The 13,893-nt window shown below is 46.3% G+C and overlaps 1 long non-coding RNA gene across 1 annotated transcript; it reads right to left on the reverse strand.

Annotated features, from left to right (window-relative positions):
* Positions 1-830: 830 nt before the first annotated feature.
* LOC141731980 (uncharacterized) lies at positions 831-9,060 on the reverse strand. The gene is made up of 2 exons (XR_012583887.1): positions 4,135-9,060; positions 831-4,023 (listed from the first exon to the last, which is right to left on the reverse strand). It is a non-coding gene; the product is annotated as an uncharacterized LOC141731980 (long non-coding RNA).
* Between the last annotated feature and the right edge of the window lie 4,833 nt (positions 9,061-13,893).

The following is a 13,893-nucleotide window of genomic DNA, read 5'->3' on the forward strand; positions in this document are numbered from 1 at the left end:
CCTCAGGACCAACCTTTGCTTCTGCCTCCATCTCCCACAGAATTCACACCTGCACAGCTCCTCCAAAAACCAGATGGGAGCTGTGCTTTGGTGGGCTGGAATCTGGGGAAAATTCCTCCCAAAATATCCCAAAACAGAGGCTGGGGAACTTTTTATTTGCAATTTTCGGGGCAATATAATTTTCCTTTTCAGCGCCATGTGCCATGGCTTAAAAAAATGGAGTATTTCCCTGCCTGAGGAATAAGGGGGCTTCAGCTCCTTGTTGAATAATTCTAGCAATTGAACCAAAATGTTGTTTTTTCTGGGTTTTGATCACTGTTTTTAAGCTGTCTGTTCATATATTCCTAAAGGAATTGGATGCTGATGTGAAGACACCAAGAAGGGCACCACTATTCAAGCCAGGGCTTCTCTCCTTCTACAATTTTGCTGCAGCATCTTCCAAAATCCACATTATCCCCCAAAACTACCCAGAGAAGTGTGAAAAGGAGCAAAGGGGGATGAAAGAGAAAAGAAATTCTACCAAAGCTGTGCTGTTACCTCTGAATTATCCATCAAACAGGGCAGAGAAAAATCCAGATTTCAGGATTTTTTTTTTCCCTATTTGGGCCTTCAACAAGCAGACGTTGGTGGAGTGAAAACACCATTGAATGGGAAGGCAGATTTGGTGTGTGAGGTGCTCCAGGAGCCCACCAACCCCGTTCCCAAGCAGCCAAACCCCAGGAAAAATCCAGCCCCAAGCCCTCCATGCAGGGAAGGAGATGCTCTGCAAGCCCTGGTGGGAAAGGGAGAGGGGGGTGAGCAAAAGAGACAAACACGCTTTGAGTGACTGATTGACAGAGGTGCCATTTACTGGGTTCCTTGTGGAAAACCAAGATCTTTGCACGTTCAGACATGATACAAGCACACCAAAGCCAAACCAAAGTCCACTGATGGGGAATTTGGGATGCTTCCCCACACCTGGTGGTTCTGGAGGAGCTGGGATCCAGGTGAGCGTGACTTTATCCACAAATGGGTCCGTGCACTGAGAGGACTCCTCTCAACCCTCAGCATTTCTGATGTTTCTCAGCATTTCTTGCAGAATCCATCCTCAGGGTGAAGCCGCCAGCAGGGCACTCAGCTGGGAAGGGTGGAATGACCTGGGAGCACCAGGCTCAGCTTGCAGGGACAGTTCAGCTCCTTGGGGCAGCCAGAGGGAGCAGTTTGGAGCCTTCTCTCAGAGCTGAGCTTCTCCTCCTTGCCCTCCTGCCCTCCTTGCAGAGGGGCACAGCAGCACAGAGCACCAGGCTTGGGGCAGGAGCAGCCGTGGAATAAACTCAATTTATTCAGCCAGAGCTCATCCACTCCTCGTCCCTCAGATCCCGGCTGGAAGGGTGCTGTGAGAGGCACACAGAGCACAGCACAACCCCTGCTCATCCTTCATCCCTCCATCCATCCCTCCCACCCCAAAAAAACCAGACATTTCTCCCAGATCCACCAGCAGCCCACTGCTGAGACGCTGCTGTAGGTGGAGCTCTGCGAGCCGAGGCAGCAGGGAAACGATGCTGGAAGTGTCAGACATTTCAGTCCAGGAGATTAGAGATTCATTGACTGCAGTGTGGGAAGAGCTGTTAAAGGAAAACAATTGCAGGCAGGCTCACCAAGGAAAGCAGAGATTCCTCTCTCATCTTGGGAATTATAAAATTACACATATATTTTTTTAATTGGTTGGAATGCCCTCATATATTCAAACACAGTGCCAGAGCATTGGGTGAACGACAGAAAAACAGAAGAGAAAAAAGAAATTGCTTTTTCACAGAAGTACCATGGGTTTCATTGTTACATGTGGGGTACACCAGGCATGTCAGAACCTCATTCCCAACCAGAAATTTCCAGAAAGGAAGAATTTTTGCTTAAAGAAGAGCAGCCCTGTAAACCAGGAGACAGAATATCTTGGTGTGCTTTGCTCCTTGGCCAAAGCACTTTTGGGTGCATTTTCCTCTCCTATTCCCTCCTTTTACCTTCTACAAATGAGTCTCCACCTCTTTTTGGGCAGGGAAAAATCAATTTCCATTTTCTAGGGGCAATTTCAGGTTTTTCCCCTCCATGCATAACAATAATCCCAAACTGTCAGATCTTACCCCACTGCAGAACCTGTGTGGGCATCCACGGAGTGAAAAGCACCAAAACTGTAACACAGGAGGAAAATTCAGTCTGGGCCCAGGGTGAAAACCAGAATTATTGCTGAATCCCAGATTGTTGCACATCCCCTTCTGGTATTTAAAGCAAGAGATTTTTTAGCTGGCTGGCAAAGTCAAATTTTCAGGCATTCCTTTGTTTGGCAGAGGGAAAAGGAACCCCAAATAATCAAACACAGAGGCAGAGAACGGGATTTGCAAACGCCTCTCGTGAACTTGGGGGTGCATTCAGATCAAAGGAGCGTAATGAGATATTCTGAATAACACAGGGAGATGTTCTGAGCAATATTTGATGCACCTGATTACTGAGAACGTGCCTCGCTGAGTTTGCCAGGAAGGATCAATGCCCTGCAATCCTTGCCCATGGCTCTGTGGATTGCCAACCTGGACTGAGCTCAGGACCATCAGCCACTGATTCCAGGTAAAAAATTAATGAATCCAAAGGAAAAACATATTTTCATGGCATGAGAGTTGTAGCCATCCTACTGAAGAGCTAAAACAACTCCACAGATGATGATGGAGCTTTTCCCAGTTTGGTTTTGGCCTTGGAATGAGAGGCCAGGTTAAACCAGAGGTCCCAGACCTCCTCTGGACTTGGCCACACATTTCTCAATGCCCAACAAAAGCTGAAACCAGCCAATCCAGAACCCAAATTAATATAAATTATAAAATAAAAAGGTCTTGGACTCCAGCAGCTCCAAATGCCAGCCCCATCCCAATGAACCCAAGAGAGGCAGAAAATTGAATCTTTTAAATGGATCCCTCATAACAGATCTGGCTTCTCCTCTGCTATTGACTAATATTGAAAATTCCAGCTATGCATATTCATTTCCTCTGAATACCTGATCCCCTTCCATGGAAAATATTATCTTGAGGAAGAGCCCAATTAAATTGTGCAACCCTTTGGTGTTACAGGATCAGGTGGGGAAGCAGCAGCAAGACTGGAAAACTCAGGATCTCGGGGAAAGCCCACGTGTTATTAGGTTTGATGAGATCCATTTTCTTGATGGCTTCTGAAAGATCTTTGTGCTAATTAGCTAAGAATACCACTGAATTATTTAATTATCTCTACTTTTGTGCCATAAAATATGTTGTCATATCACACTCTGTCTTGCTGTTGCTCCTCATAGTTAATGATGCCTTTGGAGTTGCTGATTTCCTTTGTTCTCCCTCTGCAAGTGGTTTTTGGTGCTGCTGGGGAAGGAGGGGAGAGCGCACAGGGGAGGCCAAGGGAAAAAAAAAATCTCAGGTTTTAAAGAAATTTTGACGTGTGGGAAAATATTTTACACATGCTCAGCTCCAGCTCCCTACCTGTGTCTATATATTTATTGCTAATCCAACGAGAGAAAAAAAGGAGAAAACGCCATTTGGAAAAAAATTAAAAAATCTGCAAGAAACGCTTTTTTTTTTTTTTTTTTTTACCGAGGAAGAGGTAAATTATGATAATTACTCCGACTGGTAGGGTCCTTAAGCATTACTAATTAGCATTTATTGCCTGGATTATTGAAACAATGTGTGTGTTCCCAAGAGTGAGGAAGAACTGGGATGCTCTTTCCTTGGGAGCCCTGGGAAAAAAGGCAGGGCAGCAGGAATGCGGCACAGTTGGCAGCGAGGCCGCGCTCCCCGAGCTCCAGCCCCGTGCAGAACTGGGATTGTACCTTTGGGAAACCCACGCCTTGAACTCCTCAACCCTCCTCCCTCCATCGTGCGGAAGGGAGCAAAATTCAGGGCGGAAAAAGGAGGAAAAAGTCAAAATGAAAAACGGTTTGGCGGTGGTTGGAGGTGCAGATGGACGTGGAGTTCGTGCTCTGGGAATTGTCTCGTGTTGTTCCAGGGATTGTGCACAAACCTCCTGTGAACAAGCATTTCATGGCTCTAAGCACTGAGGTACGGCCAAGCGCTTCCTTAAAGGGTTAAAAAACCCAGCAAAAATTGGGAATATTGTGCTATTTCCACAAACCTCCTGTGAACAAGAATTTCATGGCTCTAAGCACTGAGGTACGGCCAAGCACTTCCTGAAAGGGTTAAAAAACCCAACAAAAAATGGGAATATTGTGCTATTTCCACAAACTTCCTGTGAACAAGAATTTCGTGGCTCTAAGCACTGATGTACGGCCAAGCACTTCCTTAAAGGGTTAAAAAACCCAGCAAAAAATAGGAATATTGTGCTATTTCCACAAACCTCCTGTGAACAAGCATTTCATGGCTCTAAAGCACTGAGGTACGGCCAAGCGCTTCCTTAAAGGGTTAAAAAACCCAACAAAAAATGGGAATATTGTGCTATTTCCACAAACCTCCTGTGAACAAGAATTTCATGGCTCTAAATCACTGAGGTACGGCCAAGTGCTTCCTTAAAGGGTTAAAAAACCCAACAAAAAATGGGAATATTGTGCTATTTCCACAAACCTCCTGTGAACAAGAATTTCATGGCTCTAAGCATTGAGGTATGGCCAAGCACTTCCTGAAAGGGTTAAAAAGCCCAGCAAAAAATAGGAATATTGTGCTATTTCCAACTGGCTCCTGCAATCAGATTTCGGCACAAGCTGCATTTTAATATCGAGCATTTATAATGTGATTTAGGTTGGGAATCAGAAATCGATCAGGAATTAATCAATCATCTAATCAGCACTGGCCACTGCACAGCATCTCAGCTGCAATTTGCTATCTGGCCCAATAAATCCTTAAGCACCTTGGAAATGATTCAGGGAAGAAAGGCAATAAAAGTATTCTCCTTTTTTTTTTTTTTTTTTCTTTTCTTTTTTTTTATTTGTAGCTGCAGCACCGTGCAACTTTAGGTCCTGTTAAACCCCTGGAAATAAAAGAGCAACAATGGCAAACTGCAGAATGCCTTGGAGCTTTTATTTTTACCTTTTCCTGCCACCAAACCCTGCGCCTTTCAACTTAGGAGAGCAAGTTCCAACTCAGCCCCAACGAGGTCAAAGTCACCGAGCTCAGACAAAACTCCCAGACACAGAGTTTTGCAGAATTTACAATATTTTTTAAAAAAATAACCATATTTTAAAAAATCCCACTCCTCCTTTGCTTCTCTTTCTCCTTCTTAGTTATTTGCATCACATATTGCACAGAATATTTAGCAATGTGTTATATTAAATATAGCAGCAGATTAGATTTACTTTTAATTGAAACTTGGTCCAGCCTGGTGGTTTTTATTTTAGTGTTATTAGTCTTATTGAAAATTAGTCTTATTGAAAAAGATCTTCAATTCTTGTTGAAGAATTCTTCACTTATTCTTACTGAAGAATCTTCTTCACTTATTTTATTTATTGATTAAATTAATGCCTAATATTTATTTTCTCTTCCATTTTCCTTGTAAGAGAAAAAACCCCGTCTTTTTATCCACAGATTCGTTGGGTTTTTTCTAATGAAAATATAAAACCATGGAAACTGATGAAATTGTTGTTAGAAAAACTCTGTAACACTAAGAGAAGAAATCCACAAAAAATAAACCCCGAGTGCAATATCCCTCCTTTTGTCTGCAGAAGGTAAAAATCGCTGCAGGAATCGCTCAGGATCGAGCTCCGTCTGCTCGAACAGAGCCGATTCCGGCCGGGCATTTCTGATTTACTGACTTTTAGCAGCGCTGACATTTCTGCAGCTCCGGGCTGAAATCCTGAACCTGCCCGGAATTTCTGCGCCGGGAATTCTGCAGCGGGAGGAGGCAGCGAAAGGAGAAGGGAGAGGATTGCGGGGAGGGGGGACGACACCATTCTATTCCAGCCTTTTCTCCTCGCTTTTCCCCCTGAAAAACCACCCTGGGGAGCAGCGCAAAATCCTCTCTTCCCCTCTTATATTCCATCTTATTTTCCATCTTATTTTCCATGCCTTCCGCTCATTTTTCTTTATTATTTTTTTTGAGGGGGGGGCCAGCTCTGCGCGCTGCCGCCGCCGCTCTGCCCCTTTAAATTGATGCGTCTGGGCCGGTCTAGACTGGGAGCGAGCGGAGCCGGCGCCGAGCGCGCAGGGGCGCGGATCCTGCGCGGGCTCCGTCCTCCCCCTGCTCCCTTTCCCCCCTCTCCCCATCCCCGCCCATTGTTTTGCCGCAGCCCCGCGCAACCCCCGCCCCGCAGCGCGCAAGCAGCGCGGCCACAATGGCGACCCCCGGGGAGGGGACAGCGGGGACATTGAGGGGGGGGTCCCAACGCGTTTCCCCCCTCGAGATGCGCGGGATGCGCGGGGGATACGCGGGGGATACGCGGGGGATACGCGGGGGATATGCGCAGGATACGCAGGGGATACGCGGAGGATACGCAGGGGACCCATCCCAGCCCCGCACACAAAGCGCTCCCTCATTCCCTCCTGGAGGAGCGGGGAAAAAAAAAAATAAAAATTGAGGTTAAAAGCATCGGGAAAGGGTAAAAAGAACCCCGAAAAAAGCGAATTTTCGCGGGTGTGGTAATGGCTGGATAAAGATGCGGAGAGCCACCGCTCTGTGTTGTAATTTACAACAGGTAACAGAAAATTAATGCGGTTACCAAGGAGGTACCAGAAAATGAATGCAGAATTAAAAAAGGTTTGGAATAATATAGAAATTCAGAAGGACAAGGCTTTCTTGGCATTTTTTTTCCAGAGGTAAAACGCTCAGGGTAATTACAACGGCAAGAAAAAGCAGCTAAAATTAATTAAAAAATTAAAAAATCAAAATGAAACAAGCAACCTTTTCCAGTTCAATAACTGTTAAACAACAGAAAGCAGCAAACATATCCTAAAGCTCTTAAATACCAAAATCTTACACCGGCAATGAATTTTTGCTGCATCGTTTTAAGTTCAAGCATTTGCATTCAAATATCAAACAGCAAATGGGTGCCATAACAAGGTACAGTAACTTCATTAGAAATTGCCTTGCAGAACAGAGATAAGAAATACAGTTCCAACCATAATTAATTTTACAGCAACATAAAAAAAAATCTAATAAAGAAAAAAACAACAGCAGCAGGAAACATTTCGAACATTTCTGATTCATCATTTACAGATCATATTGCCCGGAAAAGCAGCAAAGCTGGAAGTTCTAGAAAAGGACTCAAAGAAAACTTCAGCATTTCTTTTCACTTTCCAACCATTAATACACGCAACCATTTTATTCTGCAGTTTATTTTCCCCAACCTATAAAATCCAACCCGTCTGCTGGCTTTTTATTTTTTTTTTTCTCTCCTTTTTTTTTTATTAATTTCTTTTATCCTTTTTTTTTCCCTTTGGTGTGTCCATAGAGCACATTTCCAAGATTAATCGTTCAGTTTTAAACTTGGAAGCATGAGGCATGCTGGGATTTCAGCTGAGGTCAAGCACCAATGTACCGAGCTGTTACTGTTACGCTCTCAGGGTACTCTGTGTTGCTCTCAAGAAAGGAGGGGAAGGCAAAAAAAAAAACCCCAAAAAATCAAAATTCAGATGCTCTATGCAGCAAAAAAAAAAAAAAAAAAAAAATCTCCCCGTTTTCCCCGTTTTACCACAGTGATTTAATATTCCTCCATATTGGAATATCTGTATTTATGGTTTTATTTGCTTGGATGAATTAATAGGTCTGTGGATCGCCACGCACACCTCAAGAACTGTATTTACATGCAGCCATATCATGTATATCTTATCTACACCCGCATATATAATAATCACTCTGTGTGTACACACATACACCCCCATATCTGGAAAATTATCTCGTGAATATATACACACACATTAAAAAAGGAAAAAAAAATATTAAAAAAAATCTCAGCGCTCCGAACGCTGATTTAATTTGATTTTTCTACAGAAAATGGCCATAACCACCGCCCTGCATCAGCCGATGGAGGCTAAGGAGGAGAAATACACTTATTTTTTGCCTTAAAAGGTCTCTAAACACTATTGTATGTGTGTGTATACGGCTCTAAATATACACACCCGCGCTCACACGTATACACATAGAGAGAGGATATATTTCTAAAATAAAATAAAGATGTCAAAGCACAACTCACAGCTCCCAAGAGCCTAACCCGTGGATTTAAAAGCTAAACATCACAAGTTAGGGTCTCAGGGATTGAGAGGGGCGCAACAAACTAGTCCTTGCAAAAAGAAAAAAAAAATTAAAAAAAAATTAAAATACCAAAACCAACGGGGATCAAAAAATAATAATCATAAAAAAAAAAGATCAAAAGGAGAAAGAGGAAAAGAGTAGCAGGCAAGTTCAATTCATGGCTCAAGATTACAAAACAGGACACACAGGTGGAAGGAAAGAGCTTCTCTAAGGACCCTCTGTTGAGAGAATACATTCCATTTTTAATCGTTCACACACACACAAAAAAAATAAAAAAATAATAATAATGACATGGCGCGGCAGGTTCCTTCCAGCTCCCAACAAGGTCGCTTGCGACAAATACACCAAAAAGCCTCCGCATTTAAATAACGAAGAGGAAGTTTGGGGCAGTGACGGAATTATTTTCATTGTTTCAACGAGAAGGAATGCAGAAATAAGAGCAGCAATCCGCAGGCTCGCTGCCGGCCGCTGGCACAAAGCGTGCGGCAGCAGCGGCAGCAGCAAGGCGCTGCCTCCCCGCCCCCTCCGCAGCCCCGGGGATGGATGGATGGATGGATGGAGAGGAGCCCCGAGCCGCCACAAAAGCAGGTACGAACTCACCCTTGGCCAGCGGGGGAGGCTCCGGTGGGCTCCGGGGGGGCCGGGGCAGTGCCCGCTGCAGGCGGCGTGCCCGGCGGGCTTTGACACCCGAGCGGCGGCGAGCGGGCGCTGTGTGCGCAGCCAGCGAGGGAGGGAGGGAGGGAGCGGCCGAGGGAGGGCGGGTGTGTGCAGCTGGGCAAGCCGCTTGCGTTTTTAAAACATCTTTCTCTCTCTCTCTCTCTCTTTCTTTTTTTTTTTTTTTTTTTTTTTTTTCCTAGCTCTCTTTTTCTGCCTTAAAAAAAAATAAATATAGCAATAAAGAAAAGGGGGTGGTGGGGGGGTTGGTTGGGGTTGGGGTTATGGGGGGGTGGGGGGAGGAAAGGAAAAGGAACCGAATTCCTCCGCAGCTCCTCTCGCCCGCCGCCCTCCGCGCTGCCCGGCAATGCCGCCGCCGCCGCTGTTGTTATTATTATTATGATGAAGAGACGGGGCTGGGGGGCTGCGGGAGCCGGGGCCAGCCCGGTGCCGGAGCGAGCCCCAGACTGTCAGCGGGGAGGAGGAGGAGGAGGAGGAGGAGGAGGTGGAGGAGGAGGAGGAGGAGGAGGGAGGAAGGGCGCGGGCAGCAGCGCCGCAGCCCCGGCCGCCCTCCCCTGCCAGCCGCCGGCCGGGGCTTCAAAGGAAAACCTGGAGAAAAAGGCGCTCGCCCGGGAGAGGAGGGTGCACACACAGCACACGGCACACACACACACACACAAAGGGACTCCATCCTGCACCGACTCCTCTCTCCGAGCACCTTGTGCACCCCCAGCCAATGGAAATTTACGCCGGCCATAACCCAGAGCAGGATTTCGTCCCCAGCTTGCCACCTCCTTCCCTCCGCTCTTCTCCCCCCTCCCTCCCTCCCTCCCTCCCTCCCTTTCCTCCCTCTTTCCCCCCCCCCCCCCCACCCCCCCGCCCAAATAAATAATACGGATCCGCACCCTCCACCCAGCTCTGGAACCGCTTCAGCCCCGGCGGCGTAAGCGGCGAGAAGCCGAAACGTTCCGGAGGGCCCGAGGTTAAAAATGCAAAATATCCGGCGCTGCCCACGGCAGGTCCCCCCCGGCCCCGGCCCCGCCGCCGCCCGCCCGGGGGCAGCGGTAACAGGCACCATTACGGAACCATCATCATCATCATCATTCACTCCGTCTTTTTCTCACCTCAGGAGTCTGAGCCCATTCACCAAAGTCCTTCCTCGTCCAGGAGCTCAAATATTTTCTTTTTTTTTTTTTCCCCTTTTTTTTTTTCCTCCTTCTGGATCAGCCAGTCCCGACATCATTAAACTATAGTCCTCCTCTTCCTCCTCCTTCCTTCTCCCCCTCTCTGTCTCCCCCTCTCTCTCTCTCTCTCTTTTTTTTTTTTTTTTTTTTTTATTTCAAAAAGGGGGAGTGGGGGGGTGGCTGGGGGGTGTGGGGGGGAAGCAGACATAGCTGCATGAAGTGGCTGCCTTTTCGAAAGCACATTTAATCTTTCCTGGCTCCCCTAGGCTTCGATGAATTAGAAGGGAAAGGAGAGGAGAGGGGGAAAGAAAAAATCCAGGCAAGGGAGGCTGTTGAGGGACAGCAAGCATCAGGCTCAAATCAACGACCAGATGAAAATGTACTAGACCACACTGCCCCCTCTCTTCCTCTCGCTCTGTCTCCTTCCCTCTCACACACTCTCACTCCTGGAAAGCCTCAGTGTCTGGTTACAGACTCTTTTGGATCCTTCCCCCCCGCTCCCCACCCTCGCCCTTTGCCAACTATCCTAGAGATTCCTTGCATGCCTACTTAAATCTTTAACAGAATAAGGACCCGGCTCCCCCCCGCACACTCTCACACTCTCTCTCACACACTCCGCCGCCGGTCACCCTTCCCAATAATCCCTTAAGCCGCCGGCAGAAACCCTCCGGCGCATCCCCTGCGCATCCCGGGTACCACCGGGACCCTCCTCCTTGCCCAGGGGGTTCGGGGGGCTGAACGGGGGAGCAGAGGGGCTGCACCCCTCCTTCTCCTCCATCCCCGCGGCCGGCGGTGGATTTTAAAACAATAAACCCAGCGCTGGCTCCGGCGGTGCCCCCCGCTCCCCCCAGGCAGCCGCCCGTGGAAATCGCACGCCCCACGCCTGCAGCGAGGCGGGCAGACTGCCTGGCTCATGCCCGCGATGACTTTCGAGCTGACAAGCTCCTCTCCTCGACCCCCCCTTCCCCTGCACACCCACCCCTGCGCTCAATGGCAGCGCCGCTGCCTCTCGCACCAGACTATATTTGCAATATGTGCTAATTTACCAGCTATATGCCCTTGGATTTTAAAATGAACTCATCAGTCAATGTTTCTAGTAGCGATGCTCCCTCTCTCTCTCTCTCTCTCTCCCTCTCACACACCCTCCACTGCAGACATGTTACTCATTCCGCAAGCATTTCCTCCCCGAATGTCCGTCAGACGCATATACACTTCATTGATCAAACCAAATCCCCTGATAACAATAAATAATAATACAGACAGTTAACATCAGCGGGGAGTGGAGCAGGGGGGGCGCGGGGGGAGAGACAAAGATGACGACTAAATCTGCATTGTGCTTTGGGAGCCGAGCGCTGCCTTTCCCAGGGATGCTCTGCACAATGCAGGGCACAGGTAGCCCCAACACCGAGCTCACGCCTCACCCCCAGACCCCCGCTTTGCCCAAACCTTGGGGACGGTGGTGTCTGACACCCGAACCCACCCAGCCTTCCAAAGGCGCTGGTAGGAACAGAACAGGAGCTGGTTCTGGCTGCGGAGGGGAGGAAGCACCTCACGAAAAGCACAGCGATAAATGCGGGCGGTTTCTTTGTTAGGCTGAGCACGGCACAGACGCTCAGGAACCGAAGGCACCCAAAGCCACCGGGATTGCCAGAAACACCTCCCAGCTCCCCCCGAAATCCCTTTTCTTTGTACTGAAGCAGGAAGCCAGGTTGGGAAGAAGGGCTGTTAAACATCCCCTGTTACACATACCCGATATTTCAAGGTTTTCAGGGCTGCCCTGACTTTTATTTCCCAATTTTCTGGGGCTGAGACGGGGGAGGCAGGAGGTTGGGATTGCCCCTTGGGATCTGGGCTGCTCTGTGTGGGTCTGGCAAAGGGAAAGCGGCTGCAGCGAGAGCGTTCGGGAAGTTGGGGAGGGTGGGGCTATCTCGAAATCTTTGACTCACTGGGGTAACTCCCTGAGCACAGGAATCGAATTATTGCTCCAAGCGAGCTGCGTTTTATGAGCAGCAGGCTCAGAATGAATTTCTGCATGCACACAGAGCTGGGGACAGCTAAAATGAACGTACGGAAATAAATATGCGGTGCCTAATAAAATTATTGGGCGCAATGCAGAAGTGTCTGGGTGATGGAAGAGGTGGGATTATGCAGCAAATTCGGTTTGGGAATCCACAGATACAAATTTTCTTATTTAAACGGGCATAATCCTGATTGGCATCAGCCTGGATAGGGGAAGAATCAAACCTGGGTCCTGAAGGATCTGATCTTTGGGAGAAGTGTTCTGGATTAGTGGCTGTGTCTGCCAACCATCCTTTCACTCCCTTTAGAGCCCCTCACCACCCCTGCAAGATTTCAGAACATTTCACATCCATTGTCTCCTTATCTCCCTTCCCAAGAAAAAAAATATTTGATTTTTTGTCCCAAAGTTTTGCAGCAAACACATAATTTCTCTACGCACTTTAGCCAAGCCTTTGGAGGATACTTATTTCAAGCAGTTAACACCTGACCCCAATTTTTGTGGGTAATTAGTGAGCTAGATAACCACACAAAGTGGGTAATTATTTAGTACCCAAGGGTACTGTACAAGAGGGTAGAGGCTGGCGGTGTTAACAAAAGCACATCCCTAATTATTGTATCCATCCTGATGTTTTAAGAATAGTTACTTCCACCTAATGATCCATGAGAAATCGGTAAACTCATGGATGGGATAAGCAAGGGCAGGGAGGGAGGGCAAAGCAACAGAAGGCACAACTTGAATTTGTGCAAAATCCAAAAAAAGAGAGAGGAATCCCCTTGGAAAGGCAACGCTGGAAGTGCCTGCTCTGGGACAGCCTAAAAAGCCACCAGGGTGGTTGGGAAGGGTGGAAAATCACTTTAAAGCTGCACAAATGGGGTGTTCTGGGTTTGAGGAGGGGCAGAAATGCCCAGGGGTTTCACCAGGTGGGGAAAAAAAAATATCAGATTTGATGAATTTCAATTATCCATCACCGCCTGTATTTATGTTGCATTTCTCCCATGGAAAATGCTGCATGTTCAGGAGGATTGTGCTAAAATTTAAGAAGGGAGAAATGGGATATTAAATATTTAATATTAAATATAGATATAATATATAAATATATATGCATATATATAAATTTTATATATAAATATATATATTAAAATTATATCTATAAAACTATATATATATATATATAAATATAAATATATATATAATTTCTTAAGATTTGAGGTTTCACCCTGAAATCTGGCAAATTTTGAAATACATCAGTTACTGTATGTATATATATATATAATTTATATATATATAAAATTTATATATATAGATATAAATTATATATATATATATATATATACATGTAATTTCTTAATATTTGAGATTGCTTTTATGAATCACCATCGACATCCCGACACTTCATTTACTGGAGTCCAGCAACCCTGTTTTGCAAAGACTCTGATTCCAAAATGGTAAAGGCCTGGCAAAAATAATAAAATAAAAATAATAAAAATAAAATAATACTAATAAAAATAATAATAAAATAATAAAATAAAAAAAAATAATAAAATAAAATTATAGAGGTGTCATTTTGTTTGGTTTGATCCCACCTTTGCATTTATCTCAACTTGCTGCTCTGGGCCAGGCACTGCACAAAAAATCCCACAACTGGCAGCATCACCTGGCCCTGTGACCACCAGGAATTCAAAATTTAAACAGAGAAAGTTTGAGGGGTTTCCACAACTTCTCGTATTTCTCTGTTGTTCTGTGGTTTGTTGGGTTTGGGGTTTTTTTTTGTTTTCTGAGTGAAATAACCACAACAGAGAGAGGCCTGAAAATTGTTCTCATATTTTAAAAGGGGCC

This window comes from Zonotrichia albicollis, chromosome 27 (assembly GCF_047830755.1).
Source record: "Zonotrichia albicollis isolate bZonAlb1 chromosome 27, bZonAlb1.hap1, whole genome shotgun sequence".
In the NCBI taxonomy this organism is placed as follows: domain Eukaryota; kingdom Metazoa; phylum Chordata; class Aves; order Passeriformes; family Passerellidae; genus Zonotrichia; species Zonotrichia albicollis.